An 18,228-nucleotide genomic window follows, 5' to 3' on the forward strand; every position below is an offset into this window, starting at 1 on the left:
GAGTTGAGGAGAATGAGGGACACTAGGACAGAGTCTAATAAAAGTGTTTAATTTTGGTGAGACATCTTATAAGTCCAGAGGAATAATAGAAATACCTGTGATACTAAAAAACAGAAAGTTTTATTTGAAGACGGAAATTCTGCAAGGTGATATACCCTGGCTGATAGGTAAGCAAACCATGAGTAAAATGGGTATGACCCTAAATTTGAAAGAAAAATTGTGTCATAGTAGAAGTATTAGGGGGAATGAAAGTAGAGTTAAGAGAAGACGAACAGGGTCATTTAAGAGTGCCTATAAGGAGGAGGAAGGTAGAAGAATTATTATGGAGGGTTGGAAGGGAAAGAATCCGAGGTAAATTAAGAACACAATGAAGAAATTACATTTACAGTCTGGTCATGGAAGTGGAGATAAAATATGGAAGCTAACAGAGGAAGCACAATGGAGTAATGGTTAATCGAAAAAGAAAAAGAGGAAATAAGAAAGTTACTAACGGAACTGATTAAAAATTGTGAGGTTTGTAAAAAATACAAAAGAAACCCCGCCAAACCGGTAGTAGGCTTTTCTTGGAGTAAAACGTTCAATGAAGTCGTAGCGATGGATGTGGGAGATAGAAGAGAGAAAGTTCTTGGTAATAGTGGATATGGCAACGAGATATTGTCAGGCCTGTTGGATAAAAGATAAGAAACCAGAAAAACTATAATAAAGATACTTTTTGAGTGCTGGTTTGCTATATTTGGAGCACCCTCCAAAATATTGTCAGATAATGGGGGAGAATTTCAAAATGAAAAAGTAAGGAGGATGGCAGAAAAATGGAATATTAAAGTATTAGCCACAGCATCAGAATCTCCGTGGAGCAACGGATTATGTGAAAAGACCGTAGGCATGATCAAGGGAAGTGTAAGGAAGATGATGGAGGAGGAAGAGGAAGTAGATTGGTCCCTAGCTTTGAAATGGGTAGTGAGTGCTAGGAACTGTTTAATGAATAATGGAGGTTTCTCTCCCAAACCAATTAGTATTTGGAAAAAACCTTCACTGCCTAACCTAATGGAGAAGAAAGTTCTAGTCCTGCAAGCAGAGAAAAAGGGATGGAAGAGGGTATGGTAAGGGACACACTGAATGCAATGCACAAGGCCAGAGAAGCATTTATAAAAAATGAGTCCTGTAATAAAATAAGAATAGCGCTAAACAAAAACATCAGAGAACATAAATTTGAAGAAGCAGTGGTAGGAGATGAGGTATTCTATAAGAGGGAAAATGAAAATGAATGGAGAGGACCTGCTCAGGTAGTGGGAGTATCGGGGAAAACAATAATAGTCAAACATGGGGATTCTTTAAGAGAAGTAGCTAGGATACATGTGACAAGGATTCAACGACGATCACCAGATACAGAAGAGATATCGGCTAGAATAGATAAATCCATGGGGTGAAAGGTAGGTCAGATGGCCCAAATGAAGGGAAAGTAGATTGGCTGGAAGGAGAGGAGATAATGGGTGAGAGAAGGAATGCAGGACACAGAAGAGACTATAGAAAGAGAGGTGATAGAGGAAACAGTGGAAGATAACGGGCAAAGTGGGTCAATAGAAAGCGAGTTAATGGAAGAGATACCAAAATTCAAAAAGGGAAATAGAGTTAGGGCTATAAACAATGATACAGGACAAGTAGAAGAATGGACTATTTTAGGTCTTGCGGAAAAAGATCAAGCCAAGCATGGGCTGATTTGCGTACAATATAACGAGACTCACAGTCAGGTGACAAAGGGTGGGTTAACTTGAGGGATTATAGTCAGGTAGAAAAAATTGAAGATGAAGAGAGGTGTTGCTGGGATTTGAAAATAGAAGCATAATGGAAGCTAAAGAAAAAGAACTTCTAAGTTGGAGAGATAACCAGGTATATGAGGAGGTAAATAGTGGACAAAAAGCTATATCTACAAGATGGATAGTAAACTGAAAAGATAAAAGGGGGGGAAAGGATATGTAAAGCAAGATTGGTAGCTAGAGGGTTTGAAGAAGAAATGGCTGAGTGGGAAAAGGATGCTCCCACATGCAATGCTGAAATTTTAAAATTCTGTCTAACCATAATAAAGGTGAAAAATTGGAATTGTTATACATTGGATGTCAAAACTGCATATTTACAAGGTGACGAGATACAAAGAGAAGTGTACTTGAAGCCACCAAGGGAAGATGGTTGGAGGGGATTATGGAAGTTGAAGAAAACAGTCTATGGGCTCAAGGATGCAGCAAAAGCATGGTATTGTAAAGTGGTGAAAGTAGTGAAGGAGCTTCAAGGTGAGAGAAGTAGACTAGAACCTAATATATTCTTTTGGAAAAAGAACAATAAATTGGAAGGCCATTTTGTGTACACACGTAGATGATTTTTGCTACGGAGGAACTGAAGGATTCTTAAAGGAAACGATTGGGAGATTGAAAGGGAAATTGCAAGTAGGAGAACAAGAGAGTAAAAGGTTCAAGTATATAGGAGTAGTAATAGAGCAGAAGGAGAATGGATTTTCCCTTAATCAGTGGCAGTATATAAATTCCATAAGAGAACCAGAGGCTAGAAAGATATACGGGTAAGTAGAGGGCTAGCTAGAAGTTAAACAGAGTACAGATCAGTGGTAGGACAGCTGAATTGGGTATCACTACACGATGCCAGAAATATCATATGATATTAGCGAATTAAGTAAAGCATTTAAAGAAGGAACAACTCAGGATATGAAGAAACTTATTAAAATTGTGAGAAAAACTAAGAGCATGATGGGCGAAGTTACAATAAGTGAGATGGAAGAAGAAAGGGTTTGGTTTATTGGGAAGCCTATGCAGACGCTCATTTGGAAACATAGAAGATGGCCATACTCAACTGGGTTATATTATTTCTTTGACAGATGGGAAGAGGAGAAGTCCCATATGGTGGAAGTCTAGGAAATCCAGGAGAGTGGCAAAATCCACCATTGAGGCTGAAGCCCTGAGTGTTGGGGAAGCTGTAGAAGGATTGATATTTCAAGCATTTGTGGGAAGAGGTAGTAGGAGGGAGAAATTTAGAAGCCTTGGTTAACACTGATAGTAAAACACTAATGACCGCCATCAAATCGAGCACTGGTGTAAGTAGCAAGAGATTAAAAATAGATATTGCTGCAATAAGGTAAACCATTGAATCCGGGGAAATAAAGGAGGTGAGATGGATAAAAGGAAAGGAGCAAGTGGCTGATGTATTAACTAAAGCAGGAGTTTCAGGGGAATGTATTAGAAATTATGTAGAGGGTAAAGAGTTGGAGGACGAAGGAAATTAAGAGGGGAATACTAGGTAGGAAACAGCGGAGGGGAGGGAGAAAGAGATAAGTGTAATTATATATTGTATAATTGTTGGGTATAGATAAGTGTGATTATATATTGTAAGTTGTTATGGGTATTTTATGCATTGTTGAAATATGGTGGGTGTCCTATATATAGACAACATGTGGTAGATTCTAGAAGGTGTCTGTTGATGTATTTAAGTTGTGTTGTGACGTCATAGGCTGTGACGTCATAGACAAGATGGCGGCGGCGTCGGCAGGATGTAAACAATAACACGGGGCAGTAGAAAGCACGTGTTGGTGGTGTGTGGTTGTTTTTTGGGTCGTAAGTCTTGTGGTGCTGGTGTTTTAAGGTGATTTCTGGAGTGTACTGGAGTTGGAGAAAGCGTACAGGTGGGTAGATTATTCATTTTTATAGAGAAGAAAGGAGTTTAGGCTAGGCCAAAATTCAAACTGGTAGCAGAGCGTGGTTGAATCAGAATGCCTGGATCCGACAGTGAACAAAGGGAGACTACTAGATGGAGAAGGGAATGTCCTAGGTTTAGCGGGATACAAGAAGAATACAAAGAATGGAAAGGTCAAGCCGAAGATTGGCTATTGTTGTATGGAGAAGATACAAAATACCCGCGATAGAAATGAGAATGAGCTAAAAGGGAAAGCCCGAGAGCTAGTGGAAGCATTAGATAAAGATAAAACTTACTGGTACAGAGGGTCCAAAGTTAATCCTAGAGAAACTAGATAAAGCCTATCTAAAAGACTCGGTAATGGAGAATTACGGTAGAATAAAAAGATACCTTCTAATAAGAAGAGAATCTAGTGAAAACTATGGCGGACTATTTAATTAGATACGAGAAGGCAGCATCTGAGTGTGAAAGAGCAAGGTGGGGAAAGGCGCGCTTGAAGGCGAAGTCAAGGGGTATCATGTAATAGAGCAAGCAAATCTCACGGAAATCAAAAACAAATGGTATTATCGGCTTGTGGGCAAGAAAAGCTAGAGTACGGAACGTGTGTCGCAAACAATGAAAAGACTATTTGAGGGATTAGGGACTAAAGAGGAACGGGAATGGTGGGGTTCGTCAGAAGGCAATGCCAGTTCTGGGAGAGGGAGGGAAAACCAAAAGATATCGGGGAAGATGGAACCGAGGAAGGGGTGGTAGAAATCCTATAAACAAAGGGAAGGGAAGGTAACAGTATGTGCAATATGCAGCTCAGAATGGCATTGGGCTAGGGATTGTCCTCAGAATTTTCATAATAGGAAGAAAACTGAAACAAGACTAGAAGAAAATAAGGTAAAAACAGAAAATGGACGGGAAGAAGAAGAGGTTTATGTAGGAGAAGTTAATAAAATAGTGGAAAGCATCATGGGTAGGTGGTTGATGCAATTTTGGACACAGGGTGTAAACAAATCAACAGTTTGCGGGGAATTGTGACTAGCACGTATTGTCATGGATTTGAGTCAGGAAGAGTTGAGGAGAATGAGGGACACTAGGACAGAGTCTAATAAAGTGTTTAATTTTGGTGAGACATCTTATAAGTCCAGAGGAATGAATAGAAATACCTGTGATACTAAAAAACAGAAAGTTTTATTTGAAGACGGAAATTCTGCAAGGTGATATACCCTGGCTGATAGGTAAGCAAACCATGAGTAAAATGGGTATGACCCTAAATTTGGAAAGAAAATGTGTCATAGTAGAAGTATTAGGGGGAATGAAAGTAGAGTTAAGAGAAGACGAACAGGGTCATTTAAGAGTGCCTATAAGGAGGAGGAAGGTAGAAGAATTATTACTGGTTAGGGTTGGAAGGGAAAGAATCCGAGGGAAATTAAGAACACAATGAAGAAATTACATTTACAGTCTGGTCATGGAAGTGGAGATAAAATATGGGAAGCTTAACAGATGGAAGCACAATGGTGAGTAATGGGTTAATCGAAAAAGAAAAAGAGGAAATAAGAAAGTTACTAACGGAACTGATTAAAAATTGTGAGGTTTGTAAAAAATACAAAAGAAACCCCGCCAAACCGGTAGTAGGCTTTTCTTGGAGTAAAACGTTCAATGAAGTCGTAGCGATGGATGTGGGAGAGATAGAAGAGAGAAAGTTCTTGGTAATAGTGGATATGGCAACGAGATATTGTCAGGCCTGTTGGATAAAAGATAAGAAACCAGAAACTATAATAAAGATACTTTTTGAGTGCTGGTTTGCTATATTTGGAGCACCCTCCAAAATATTGTCAGATAATGGGGGAGAATTTCAAAATGAAAAAGTAAGGAGGATGGCAGAAAAATGGAATATTAAAGTATTAGCCACAGCATCAGAATCTCCGTGGAGCAACGGATTATGTGAAAAGACCGTAGGCATGATCAAGGGAAGTGTAAGGAAGATGATGGAGGAAGAGGAAGTAGATTGGTCCCTAGCTTTGAAATGGGTAGTGAGTGCTAGGAACTGTTTAATGAATAATGGAGGTTTCTCTCCCAACCAATTAGTATTTGGAAAAAACCCTTCACTGCCTAACCTAATAGGAGAAGAAAGTTCTAGTCCTGCAAGCAGAGAAAAAGGGATGGAAGAGGTATGGTAAGGGACACACTGAATGCAATGCACAAGGCCAGAGAAGCATTTATAAAAAAATGAGTCCTGTAATAAAATAAGAATAGCGCTAAACAAAAACATCAGAGAACATAAATTTGAAAGAAGCAGTGGTAGGAGATGAGGTATTCTATAAGAGGGAAAATGAAAATGAATGGAGAGGACCTGCTCAGGTAGTGGGAGTATCGGGGAAAACAATAATAGTCAAACATGGGGATTCGTTAAGAGAAGTAGCTAGGATACATGTGACAAGGATTCAACGACGATCACCAGATACAGAAGAGATATCGGCTAGAATAGATTAAATCCCATGGGGGTGAAACGGTAGGTCAGATGGCCCAAATGAAGGGAAAGTAGATTGGCTGGAAGGAGAGGAGATAATGGGTGAGAGAAGGAATGCAGACACAGAAGAGACTATAGAAAGAGAGGTGATAGAGGAAACAGTGGTAAGATAACGGTGCAAAGTGGGTCAATAGAAAGCGAGTTAATGGAAGAGATACCAAAATTCAAAAAGGGAAATAGAGTTAGGGCTATAAACAATGATACAGGACAAGTAGAAGAATGGACTATTTTAGGTCTTGCAGGAAAAGATCAGCCAAGCATGGGCTGATTCGTACAATATACGAGACTCACAGTCAGGTGACAAAGGGTGGGTTAACTTGAGGGATTATAGTCAGGTAGAAAAAATTGAAGATGAAGAGGAGGTGTTGCTGGGATTTGAAAATAGAAGCATAATGGAAGCTAAAGAAAAAGAACTTCTAAGTTGGAGAGATAACCAGGTATATGAGGAGGTAAATGATGTTGGACAAAAAGCTATATCTACAAGATGGATAGTAACTGAAAAGATAAAATGGGGGGGGGGAAAGATATGTAAAGCAGATTGGTAGCTAGAGGGTTTGAAGAAGAATGGGCTGAGTGGGAAAAGGATGCTCCCACATGCAATGCTGAAATTTTAAAATTCTGTCTAACCATAATAAAGGTGAAAAATTGGAATTGTTATACATTGGATGTCAAAACTGCATATTTACAAGGTGACGAGATACAAAGAGAAGGTGTACTTGAAGCCACCAAGGGAAGATGGTTGGAGGGGATTATGGAAGTTGAAGAAAACAGTCTATGGGCTCAAGGATGCAGCAAAAGCATGGTATTGTAAAGTGGTGAAAGTAGTGAGCTTCAAGGTGAGAGAAGTAGACTAGAACCTAATATATTCTTTTGGAAAAAGAACAATAAATTGGAAGCATTTTGTGTACACACGTAGAGGATTTTTGCTACGGAGGAACTGAAGGATTCTTAAAGGAAACGATTGGGAGATTGAAAGGGAAATTGCAAGTAGGAGAACAAGAGAGTAAAAGGTTCAAGTATATAGGAGTAGTAATAGAGCAGAAGGAGAATAGATTTTCCCTTAATCAGTGGCAGTATATAAATTCCATAAGAAAACCAGAGGCTAGAAGATATACGGGTAATAGAGTGCTAGAACAAAAAGAGTTAACAGAGTACAGATCAGTGGTAGGACAGCTGAATTGGGTATCACTACACACGATGCCAGAAATATCATATGATATTAGCGAATTAAGTAAAGCATTTAAAGAAGGAACAACTCAGGATATGAAGAAACTTATTAAAATTGTGAGAAAAACTAAGAGCATGATGGGCGAAGTTACAATAAGTGAGATGGAAGAAGAAAGGGTTTATTGGGAAGCCTATGCAGACGCTTCATTTGGAAACATAGAAGATGGCCATACTCAACTGGGTTATATTATTTCTTTGACAGATGGGAAGAGGAGAAGTCCCATATGGTGGAAGTCTAGGAAATCCAGGAGAGTGGCAAAATCCACCATTGAGGCTGAAGCCCTGAGTGTTGGGAAGCTGTAGAAGGATTGATATATTTCAAGCATTTGTGGGAAGAGGTAGTAGGAGGGAGAAAATTTAGAAGCCTTGGTTAACACTGGATGAGTAAAACACTAATGACCGCCATCAAATCGAGCACTGGTGTAAGTAGCAAGAGATTAAAAATAGATATTGCTGCAATAAGGGAAACCATTGAATCCGGGGAAATAAAGGAGGTGAGATGGATAAAAGGAAAGGAGCAAGTGGCTGATGTATTAACTAAAGCAGGAGTTTCAGGGGAATGTATTAGAAATTATGTAGAGGGTAAAGAGTTGGAGGACGAAGGAAATTAAGAGGGGAATACTAGGTTAGGAAACAGTCGGAGGGGAGGGAGAAAGAGATAAGTGTAATTATATATTGTATAATTGTTATGGGTATAGATAAGTGTGATTATATATTGTATAATTGTTATGGGTATTTTATGCATTGTTGAAATATGGTGGGTGTCCTATATATAGACAACATGTGGTAGATTCTAGAAGGTGTCTGTTGATGTATTTAAGTTGTGTTGTGACGTCATAGGCTGTGACGGTCATAGACAAGATGGCGGCGGCGTCGGCAGGATGTAAACAATAACACGGGGCAGTAGAAAGCACGTGTTGGTGGTGTGTGGTTGGTAGGGGAGAGCTCTCTGTCTGGTAGGAGTTGTTTTTTGGGTCGTAAGTCTTGTGGTGCTGGTGTTTTAAGGTGATTTCTGGAGTGTACTGGAGTTGGAGAAAGCGTACAGGTGGGTAGATTATTCATTTTTATAGAGAAAGAAAGGAGTTAGGCTAGGCCAAAATTCAAAATGAGATCTTTAGCTCCTGGTCTCGCAAGACCATATGGTTATGGGGCTGCTGCTACCGCCTGATGAGGAGGACTCTTATAGGCCTGGCTCTTCCCATCAGTGTCTCCTCCACCTCTTCTACAGGGTTTGGATAAAGAAGAGGTTCATTTATAATCTATTCCCTCAGTTTTTAAGGACCTGGTTCAGTTGTGCTTGCACAAATCTGCAATTCTTTTCAGTTGCATCTTCTTAGGTGCCTCACTCTTACGGTCCTCAATAGGTTGGGGTCTGACTCTTTGCCTCTCCCTTCATTTAAGCTGTCAGACTACCTCAAGATTTGACTCGGAAAACTGTTGTGCCGGTTTTGTCCATCCATCTACATTTTTTCTGTTTGTCCTCAGATCTTAAAAACTTCTGAGGCTAGAGGATTTAAAATTGGTATGTTCATCATCCTCCCTCAAACATACCAAGCTGCAGCCTGCTAGCCTCAGTAGTTTTTATTTTATTTAGTTAAAGTTAGCCTTAATTGTGGGTCTGGCAACAGCATAGGCCAGGCCATCACTGGGCCATAGTATAAGTTTTGTGGGTTGCGGCTCGCACAGCATTATACCGAGACCACCGAAAGATAGATCTCCTCAGTGGCCTTGATTATAGCATAATTCGTGTTCCTTTGCAGCTAAGCCCCCACCCACTGCATGTCAGTGATTGGTTAACTCTCAAAAGGGGGATGACACCACACAGAGACATCAAATTATTGCCAGTACGGATTTGACTCCCTTCAGACATGTTGAGCTCCGTGCATAAATAAGACACCACAGATGGGAGTTCCCAGAATTGTAAAGTATGCAATTAAGTATCTGATAAAAGAGGTTATTAAGTTATCTAGCATTATGCAGATCTTGGATCATTCTGTCTGTGCATCTTTTTTCTTATTTTGATCATGCAAAGCCTAAATATGCAGGCATCTTCCTTTTTTACTTTTAAATTGGTATTGGCCTACACAAGTGATTCCACATAGACCACATTAATTGAAATGAAGCATAGACGTAAGCAGACAGTTCCAAAATTAAGGGATTAATTCATCATAATTCCGCGTGTCAAATGTTACTATCATTGTGAGATTAGGCTTACATATAAAATTCTTATATTTTGAGACAATCCAGGCAATTTCTTGTATTTTGAGGCAGTAACAGAGCATTGGCCTATGCATCAATTTCTTATTGCAAATTGTTTTTCATTGGTAACTGTTGGAAATGGAATAGCTTTTAATAAATATAATAGCTCCGACCCAACGATGTACGCACATGGTGAAATGTATATGTATAAGCTTGTGCATATGCACATACGTGTACTTTCATTCCTTTTACTGTACCTTCATTCATAAGGTCTTTATTCTATCTTGCTAATAACCTTCTCTCAACAATTATTTCATAGTAAGTGCAACTATGAGGTTTTCCTCCTGTTACACCTTAAAATATTACGTACTCTCATTTTCCTTTCCAGCGTTGAATGACTTTGTAGTTCCCAGTGCTTGGCCTTAGCCTAATAGTTCCTCATTGGACAAGTGGTTTACATGCTTGCCTACCAATTTGGTAGTCTGGAGTTCGATTCCCCACTCTGCCACCCTGGAATCTAGAGGAATTTATTTCTGGTAATTAGAAATTAGTATCTCGATATATGTAAAGAGGTTCGAATTCCACAATAAGCTGTAAGTCCCAATGCTAGGTAAAAATATCTAACCCTTTGGGTCAGCCCTAGGAAAGCTGTTAATCATCTCAGTGGTCTGGTTAAGTGAAAATACACTTAACTCATCATAAACTTGATCTATTCTATCCAAAATATATTTACAAAAGGGATAACAAACTTTATTGCTGTGACGTGTAAATGTAAGGCTGCTGAGGCATTTCTATGAAATTAAAGGCTATGGTATGAATGCATCCTAAGGTACTTAACGAAATAAGAAAAAATTGAATGATAGCTGTAAAAGCTACAAAATGAGCGAAACCAGTGCGAGTAGCCCATGATTCATTTGCTTTTGGTGAATTCTTGTAGATTACCCTGTTGGACAAAAGGGTACACGAGTCAGTACACACACTTTCTCGTTTGTTTGTAAGTTAGGAGAATATTCTAACGTAGAATACAGGCAGTCCCTGGGTTATGACGGGTTCGGCTTACGACGTTCCGAGCGTAAGGCACTTTTCAATTATATTCATCAGAAATTATTTCCAGGGTTACCGCCTACAGCACTCATCTGGCAGACAAAATATGAAACCAAAAATGCAAAATAAACAATATTTTAAGGTTTTAGAAATGAAAAATGCAATAAGAATGCAGTTTACATAGTTTTTAATGCACCCAAAGCATTAAAAGTAAGGTTTTCTTAGAATTTTTAACGATGTTCCGGCCTACGACGATTTTCGGCTTACTGCAAGTCTCAAGAACGGAACTCCCGTCGTAACCCGGGGACTGGCCAGGTAGTTCCCAGTTTACAACGGTTTCAGCTCGCGATGTTCCGTGGTTATGACGCTGTTCAATTATTTTCAGGTATGACACATTCCAGGGTTATGACGCCGCTCTGTTGGAAGAGATAAGACTCCAAAAAGGCAAAATAATCAATATTAAAAATTTTTTCCCAAGAAAAGTGCAAAATGCAGTTTATATAGTTTTTAATACACCCAAAGCATTAAAAGTAAGGTTTTCTTAGGATTTTCAAAGATTTTCGGCTTAGAACGCGTCTCAAGAACGGATCCCTATCATAAACCGGGGACAGCCTGTAATAATGGTAATAATGATGGAGAGAGGGAGAGAGAGAATGAATAACTCCTAATGACTCCAACTCCTTCCCCTCCCCCAATAGTATATCAAACTCATTTACTCACCACCCTCCTTTCTCGAAGTGGATAAAAAGACTTGGAATCTATTGCTTTTATTAATCATTAATATTTGAAAATTAGTTATTAGGTAAATCATTTATTTATACTAAAAAAATAAATATACGTAAGTGAGAGAGAGAGCAATCGTATTTTTTAGTTTCATTAAACTTAAACTATTTGAAAATTAGTATTGTAAATTATCATTTCATCATAAAATGTAGTAGTAACCTTAAAAATATATACATAAACTTCTAACATTTCCAACCACTATGACATACGTATCTTGTTGGGTAAAAGAGAGAGTTATCCTTATTTAAAAGATTGAAATGAATAGATCATTGTATTTCTTTAAAATACTATCACATATGAATTTTTGATATTACAGTGGTCCCCTCATATTCGTGGGGGATGCATACCAGACCCCGCCCCCGCGAATGTTTAGAATCCGCGAAGACTTGGAACCCCTATAAATATGCTGAAAACGGCCTATTTTGGTAATTAAAACTCAAGAAAAACCCACTAAAATTATTTATACCTGTTTTTTTAAATAGTTTTAACACCAAATTGCATTTTATGATGAAATAGAGTAAAAAAACCCAGGAATTTCTGGATATTTCTCAGAAAAATCACAAACAGCCGAATTTCCTGCGAATAATGGGTAGATATGGTCCAGAGAGAAATCCACAAATGCGTGAGTTCGCGAATCCGGAGAACACAATAAGGGTGGCCCACTGTATTATTATTACTAGCAAACATATGTACGAGTATGCAGATATTATGTATGATAAATTCATTAAATAACTAAGTCTATGGGCATAACCAGCCCTGTTTCACGGACAGAACCAGCTCCGTTTCAAGGAATCCCTTCTCACCCCCACCCCTTTCAGGGGGGTGGGATGGGGGAATAGAATGAAACCCCCATTATAAACCATCTTAAGGGTCCCCACTACGACCTTGCCAAGTTTCATGCCGTTTAGCTGTGATTGAATGAGAGCTGGATGGACAGACATAACGCCCATTATGGTAAGATTTGAAAATAATGGAATGGAATGAGATTTAGGCTTGAAGCCAAGCACTGGAATCCAAGGGATTATTCAGTGCTATAATGAATTTGGTTTGAGGTGAATATTTATGGTGATGAATTTACAAATTAAACAAATAAAATAAAGGTGATTTTAAAACTATGGTAAAAACTCATATCCTCCATAAAAATTATAACTGCATCTCAAGTGTGCAAACAAGAATAAAAAAAATTTATTTATACATACCATATAGGTATATACATAAGCATATAAACATGTTTATATAAAAAACTTCAAGTGTATATACTACGCTTGGCCATATACCAAGAGGTCAGTATTAAATTTCATTTAAAAGGTTAATGTCTCAGGAATCCAACAATGCTATTAACTGCTTAACCAGACCAAGCAGGTCTGCTATATTCCTGTCAACTAATCCATGTCTCAGTCATGCTGCAGAATACCTATGGCAATGTAATGTGTTCGCCAGTAAGAGGAGAGTCACTGCATACAAACTGGTGCAGTTACCCCCTCTAGAAGGAACCGATGGGTCAATAAAGTATGGTCAATTCTCAAACGACATAATATAGTTTCTACCCTACGGTTTTGCTGAATCCAGATGGCCAATGTTCAATACTTTGTCTGATCTTCCTGTACGTTTTATTGTTGGTCAGAAAGGGATGACCAGCGTGCTTGCCATTTATTTTTTATAAATGAGTGAATAGCCCATTTCATGTCAGTAGGAGGAATATGGTGGAAGATAATGTTTTCTTTAGTAATGACATCTCTTGCTTCATGGTCAGCAAGTTCATTACCAGCAATACCTACATGTGCAGGGACCCAGCAAAAATGGACTGATTTGAAGCAACCCTACACAACCATTCTTGAATATATTGATTAATTGGATGTTTAGGGTTATATTGTTCAATGGGCATGAGTGGATTATAAGAATCCGAGTACGTTTATGGTGAAGTTATTACCCTGTCGAGCAGAAACAATCTCATGCTATTACCATGAACAACAGCATAACCACCACCACTTGATGTCTTTTATCCATCAGTGTAGAGTCTAACAGAACCGGAAAGCATTTGGTCATGATCAAGAAAGCGAGCCTTCACTTCTTGACATTAACCGATTTTTTAACAACAGCTTTTTGACAGACTGATGGTTCTTGGGTCAACAAAGTAGGCAACACAGGGCAACGTATTGCATTTATTTTTGGTCTTTAATAGACACACTGTCAACTGCAGCATTAATTCCTACATGAAAAGGCTTGGTTGCTCTAGCATTTGCAAACTGCTGTGGATTGTTTTGGTTAAGAATAGATGCTGCAGGGTTTTCTGGGCAATCTTTTAATTTGAGCACATACCGCAGTCCCATTTCCTCTCGACGTAAAGTTTAGCGGCAGCTCTTCAGTGTCGGTATATAAGCTTTCAACTGCAATGTCTTAAATGTACCAGGGCATATTCTTAGACCAGCATGATGAACTACATCCAACTCCTTAAGTTTGCTTGCACTTGCTGCAGAGTAGACTTGGCAACCATACTCAAGCTTTGATTTACATAACGAGTCATATAACCATAAAAGTTACCCCTTATCAGCACCCCAGTCAAAACCCAAGACTACTTTTAAAATGTTAAGGGACTTCTTCAACTTAATTTTCAAGGAGTCAATATGACTAGCCCATGTTAGCTTCTTATCAAAGATCATCCCTAAAAACTTCAACTCCTCATATGGTATTAGTGTGTCTTTCAGCTTAATATTTAGGATGGTTTCCTTTCGAGTACTTCTAGTAAAACGAACTGCCACAGTTTTGGAAGGGGAGAATTGAAAGCCATTGTTGTCTATCCAATTGCTGATTGCATTAACTGAATTTTGCAGGAAATTACAAGCTGCAATAGCATTATAACTAGTGACAAATAGCAAGGTCATCCACAAACAATGACGCCTTTACTGGAGGCGAGACATTCAACAATGCTGTTTATAGTCACAGTAAATAAGGTGACACTCAATATAGAAATGATATGATGAAATTTAACATACTACCTCGCATTCCCATGACATGAAGCTGCTTAATAATACCAAAACGCCAAGTAGTGTCAAAGCCTTTTTCAAGATAGAAGATGACTCCAATAGTCTGACAGCGTTTTGAGAAACCTTGCTGAATTTGGGTTGATAATCGTACTAGTGGGTCCAGAGTGGAATGATTTCTCCTAAAGCCCAATTGGACAGATTATTATAAACCATTTTTCTCTAGATGCCACATTAGTATAGAATTTACCATCTACTCAAACAATTTGCACACACAACTTGTAAGAGATATTGGCTGATAGCTTGTAGGAAGATGTGGATCTTTCAATGGTTTCTTAATGGGAATAACAACTGCAATCTTCCAAGAATGGGGGAGAATACCAGTTTCCCATATCTTGTTAAAGATTTCAAGGAGATAACATATAGCAGAATCTGGAAGATTTTTAATCATGCTTTAAAGAGTGTTACCATTCCCGGGGAAGTGGATTCAGAAGATGATAGAGCATCTCTTAATTCCCTTTAAGTCAACTGGGCATTATAAGTTTCACAATTTCCAGAATTTAAATTAAGGGAAATGGTTGAATCCTGATATTCTGAAACAGTTGAATAGCTCCTAGGACTCGATATTTCAGAGAAATGTTAACCCAATTTTTCAGCAACTTCATCTGGCTTGGTGACATGGTCTCCATTGATTTTCAGACAAGGTGTAGGTGATGGAACGTATTTGCCGCTTAATTTTCTTGTCTTTTTCCAGTTTAACTTGGTTGGGGTCTTGGAATTTATCCCATTTATATAAAACAGCCAGGATTCTCTTTTTACTTTTTAAAATACTTTCTCTGTTTTGCCATAGCTTGTTGGTAAATAGATTTTGCTGTTGCAGACTGAGTGGATTTATAACGCCTGCAACATTTCCTGTTAATTTTCCTCAAATTACCACAGGTTTTATCCCACCAAAGAAAAGCAGGTCTGTGTGGTTTCCCTTTGGTCTTAGGTATATTGAGTTTTCAACACTATTCAAAATTTCACAGGCAAAGTACTCATAAGCCTTTATATGGCATTCGAAGGACTCAAATTCCGGGGATATGTTAATACCTTCTTGAAATTTGACCCAATCTGCTTCCTTTTCCATCCATTTGATAGGATCATTCGGGGGGACATTTCTCACAAACTTCAGATGAATGGGAAAGTGATCACTGTAATGTAGAAATTAATCTACAGACCAGTTAAAATCTAGGTAGAGATTATGTCACATCACTGTACCATCATTAAAAAGTGCAAGATCATTATTATTAACAATGGCATCAATGATCCTACCCTCTGTCTAAAAAATTTCCACCCCAAAGTGGATTATGAGAATTGAAATCACCAAGTAGTAAAAAAGGAGGAGAAAGTTGATTAATTAAACCTTGAATGACCCCAAGAGTGAACCTGCATCTTGGGGGAAAGTAAAGAGAGCAGATTGTGATTTCATGGTCAAAAGTAGCCCGGATAGCAATTGCTTGAATGTGTGTTCAGGGGACCCATGAAATGGTGCAATGCTTTAGTAATAATTATTGCAACTCATCCATAGGCACATCAGTGGGGCTCATCTTATAGATTTCATAGCTTAGACCCAGATTGTATACTGCATCCCCTAATTTAGTTTCATGGAGACATACAACCCATACAACCCCTGGGTTATGCTCATTCAGTTACACTTTTAGAATTTCTGAAAGTGTTTTTAGTCCTTTACAGTTCCATTGTAAAATGTCCAGATTGAATTTTTAGTACTGGAATCTACCAAGGGAAACTTGATACGAAGGAGAGTGGACTTCAACTACTATTTTCTTTTTATCCAAGGATAAACCCTAGCAGGCAAATCACCTAGATCAGATGACTGGGTCTTAGTTTCAGTAGTTCTTGCTTTTACTGCAGGTAAAGGTGCCACATTGTTGACTTGTGTTTTTATAGGGGCTAAGGAATTCAGAGCCATAGCATAGGTCTGTCTGATCAATTAGTTTTTTGGCATAACTAATGCTTATATGTTCATATTTATATTGGCTACATTTTTTATTAGATGGGGTATGATCTTGTTCACAATGAATACATTTAGGCTGTTTTGAGCAAGGATCTGAGCAATTATTATACATTTTATTGTTTTTGCAGAATCTGGATGGATGGCCAAATTGAAAACAGTTATAGCACTGCAGAGGTTTTGATAAAAATGGTTTGACTTTGACCCTTTCATTTCCAAAATTGATGTCATATGGTACATCAGAGTCCTCAAACGTTAAAATGACCATATTTGCCTTTGGAATTTTTCTTACCTTTCATACAGAAGTTGGACTAATTTCTAATATTTCTCTTTCTGTCAATTCACAACAGGTCAATCAAATACTACTCCTTTTCCATAACTGAAATTCATGTGTGGTCTAATTTCTCTTATATCTTTTACAAACCTCTTCATTGTCTGCATATATGACTGGGTCTTTGATTTGGCATGAATGAGGACACTGCCTTTACCAAACCTTGAGATGTTACCCATATCAATACAGCCAACCTTTTTTTGGATGTATCTGCTAAATTTGTAATAATTGTAATTTTTCTCCCCAGCAGATATTACCAAGCACATTGGAGGTTTGGGTTTTCTTTCAAAAGTGGCATTGAAATCCAAATTTGGAGCCACTTGTACCCATTGTGACTGTCTGTATACATCCATATTTCTAGGGGTCTTGTCAGACAGTGCTCCTTTGACAGTCTTTTTACAAATTGTCATATTAGTATTGATACTGCTACTGGTTTTGAGTGCAGCTTCATGTTTTTCAAAAGTTAACCATGCTTACCATTTCCTTTCATTTTCATCCAAGTTCATTCTACCTCTATTATATTACCATAATTGCCAAACGAAAGAGTGTTTCATAGTCATGTTTTAAGGGAATGTGCTTTATATGTAGTACTTTCAAATCATCCACAGTTTTCCCACAATGGCGAGTTTTCAACTTGTGATGACTACCCTGAGAGGTAGTACCGCCACTGGAGTATTCCATATCCACAGTCAAGTTCATGTCATAGGTCGTCATCTGTGCCAAATTATCACCAAAGGGCCCAGGGGTACTAGAATCCTTAAGGTTACTAGTCATAAAAGAATAATAAAGAAAAAAATTAAACCTGAAAATATTAAAAAGATATCATCAGCGTTTCATGAAGTTTATTCTTCCACCAATGGCATAAGTGAGAACAGACTCCCAAATGTCTGCGTCCCTACCCACCCTACCCCACGGAATGGCACAACATGATTAGAGTGGTCCAAGTGTAAGCCAAACCCGCTTGATAGGACTGAAAGTGTTACAAGAATACAATCATCCCCACCATAATCATGTTATGGGCAAACCGGAAAGAATGCCGAGAGACCTATGCCCAGAACAGATCCCCCTGGAATCCGTGGTCCAGCCCTGAAGAATATTTCCGCCCTTGAGCTCTCAATGAACATTATCAGGTGGTTGATCATCCTACCACAGTTCCCACTATTTAGCTTCAGATATAAACCCAGTACCAGCTATATCTTTTCCTATTTGCCAGGCCCAATAAATTTGGGAAAAAGTGAAAAATTTCACAAAATTACTCCAAATATATGTATACACAAAAGGGATTTTGACAAAGGAAAAATCTATTTCTGGGGGAAGACCTGTGTCACCCGGTGAACCCATCCCTCCCTCTTTTCCTGGTCGCCACCCTGTAGCCAGCCCAAGCTTGGGTGCGTAATCCAGGAATGAAGCCATCGGGCGCGAGTTGTAGTAGTAGCGA

Source organism: Macrobrachium nipponense, chromosome 32, assembly GCF_015104395.2.
Source record: "Macrobrachium nipponense isolate FS-2020 chromosome 32, ASM1510439v2, whole genome shotgun sequence".
NCBI lineage: Eukaryota > Metazoa > Arthropoda > Malacostraca > Decapoda > Palaemonidae > Macrobrachium > Macrobrachium nipponense.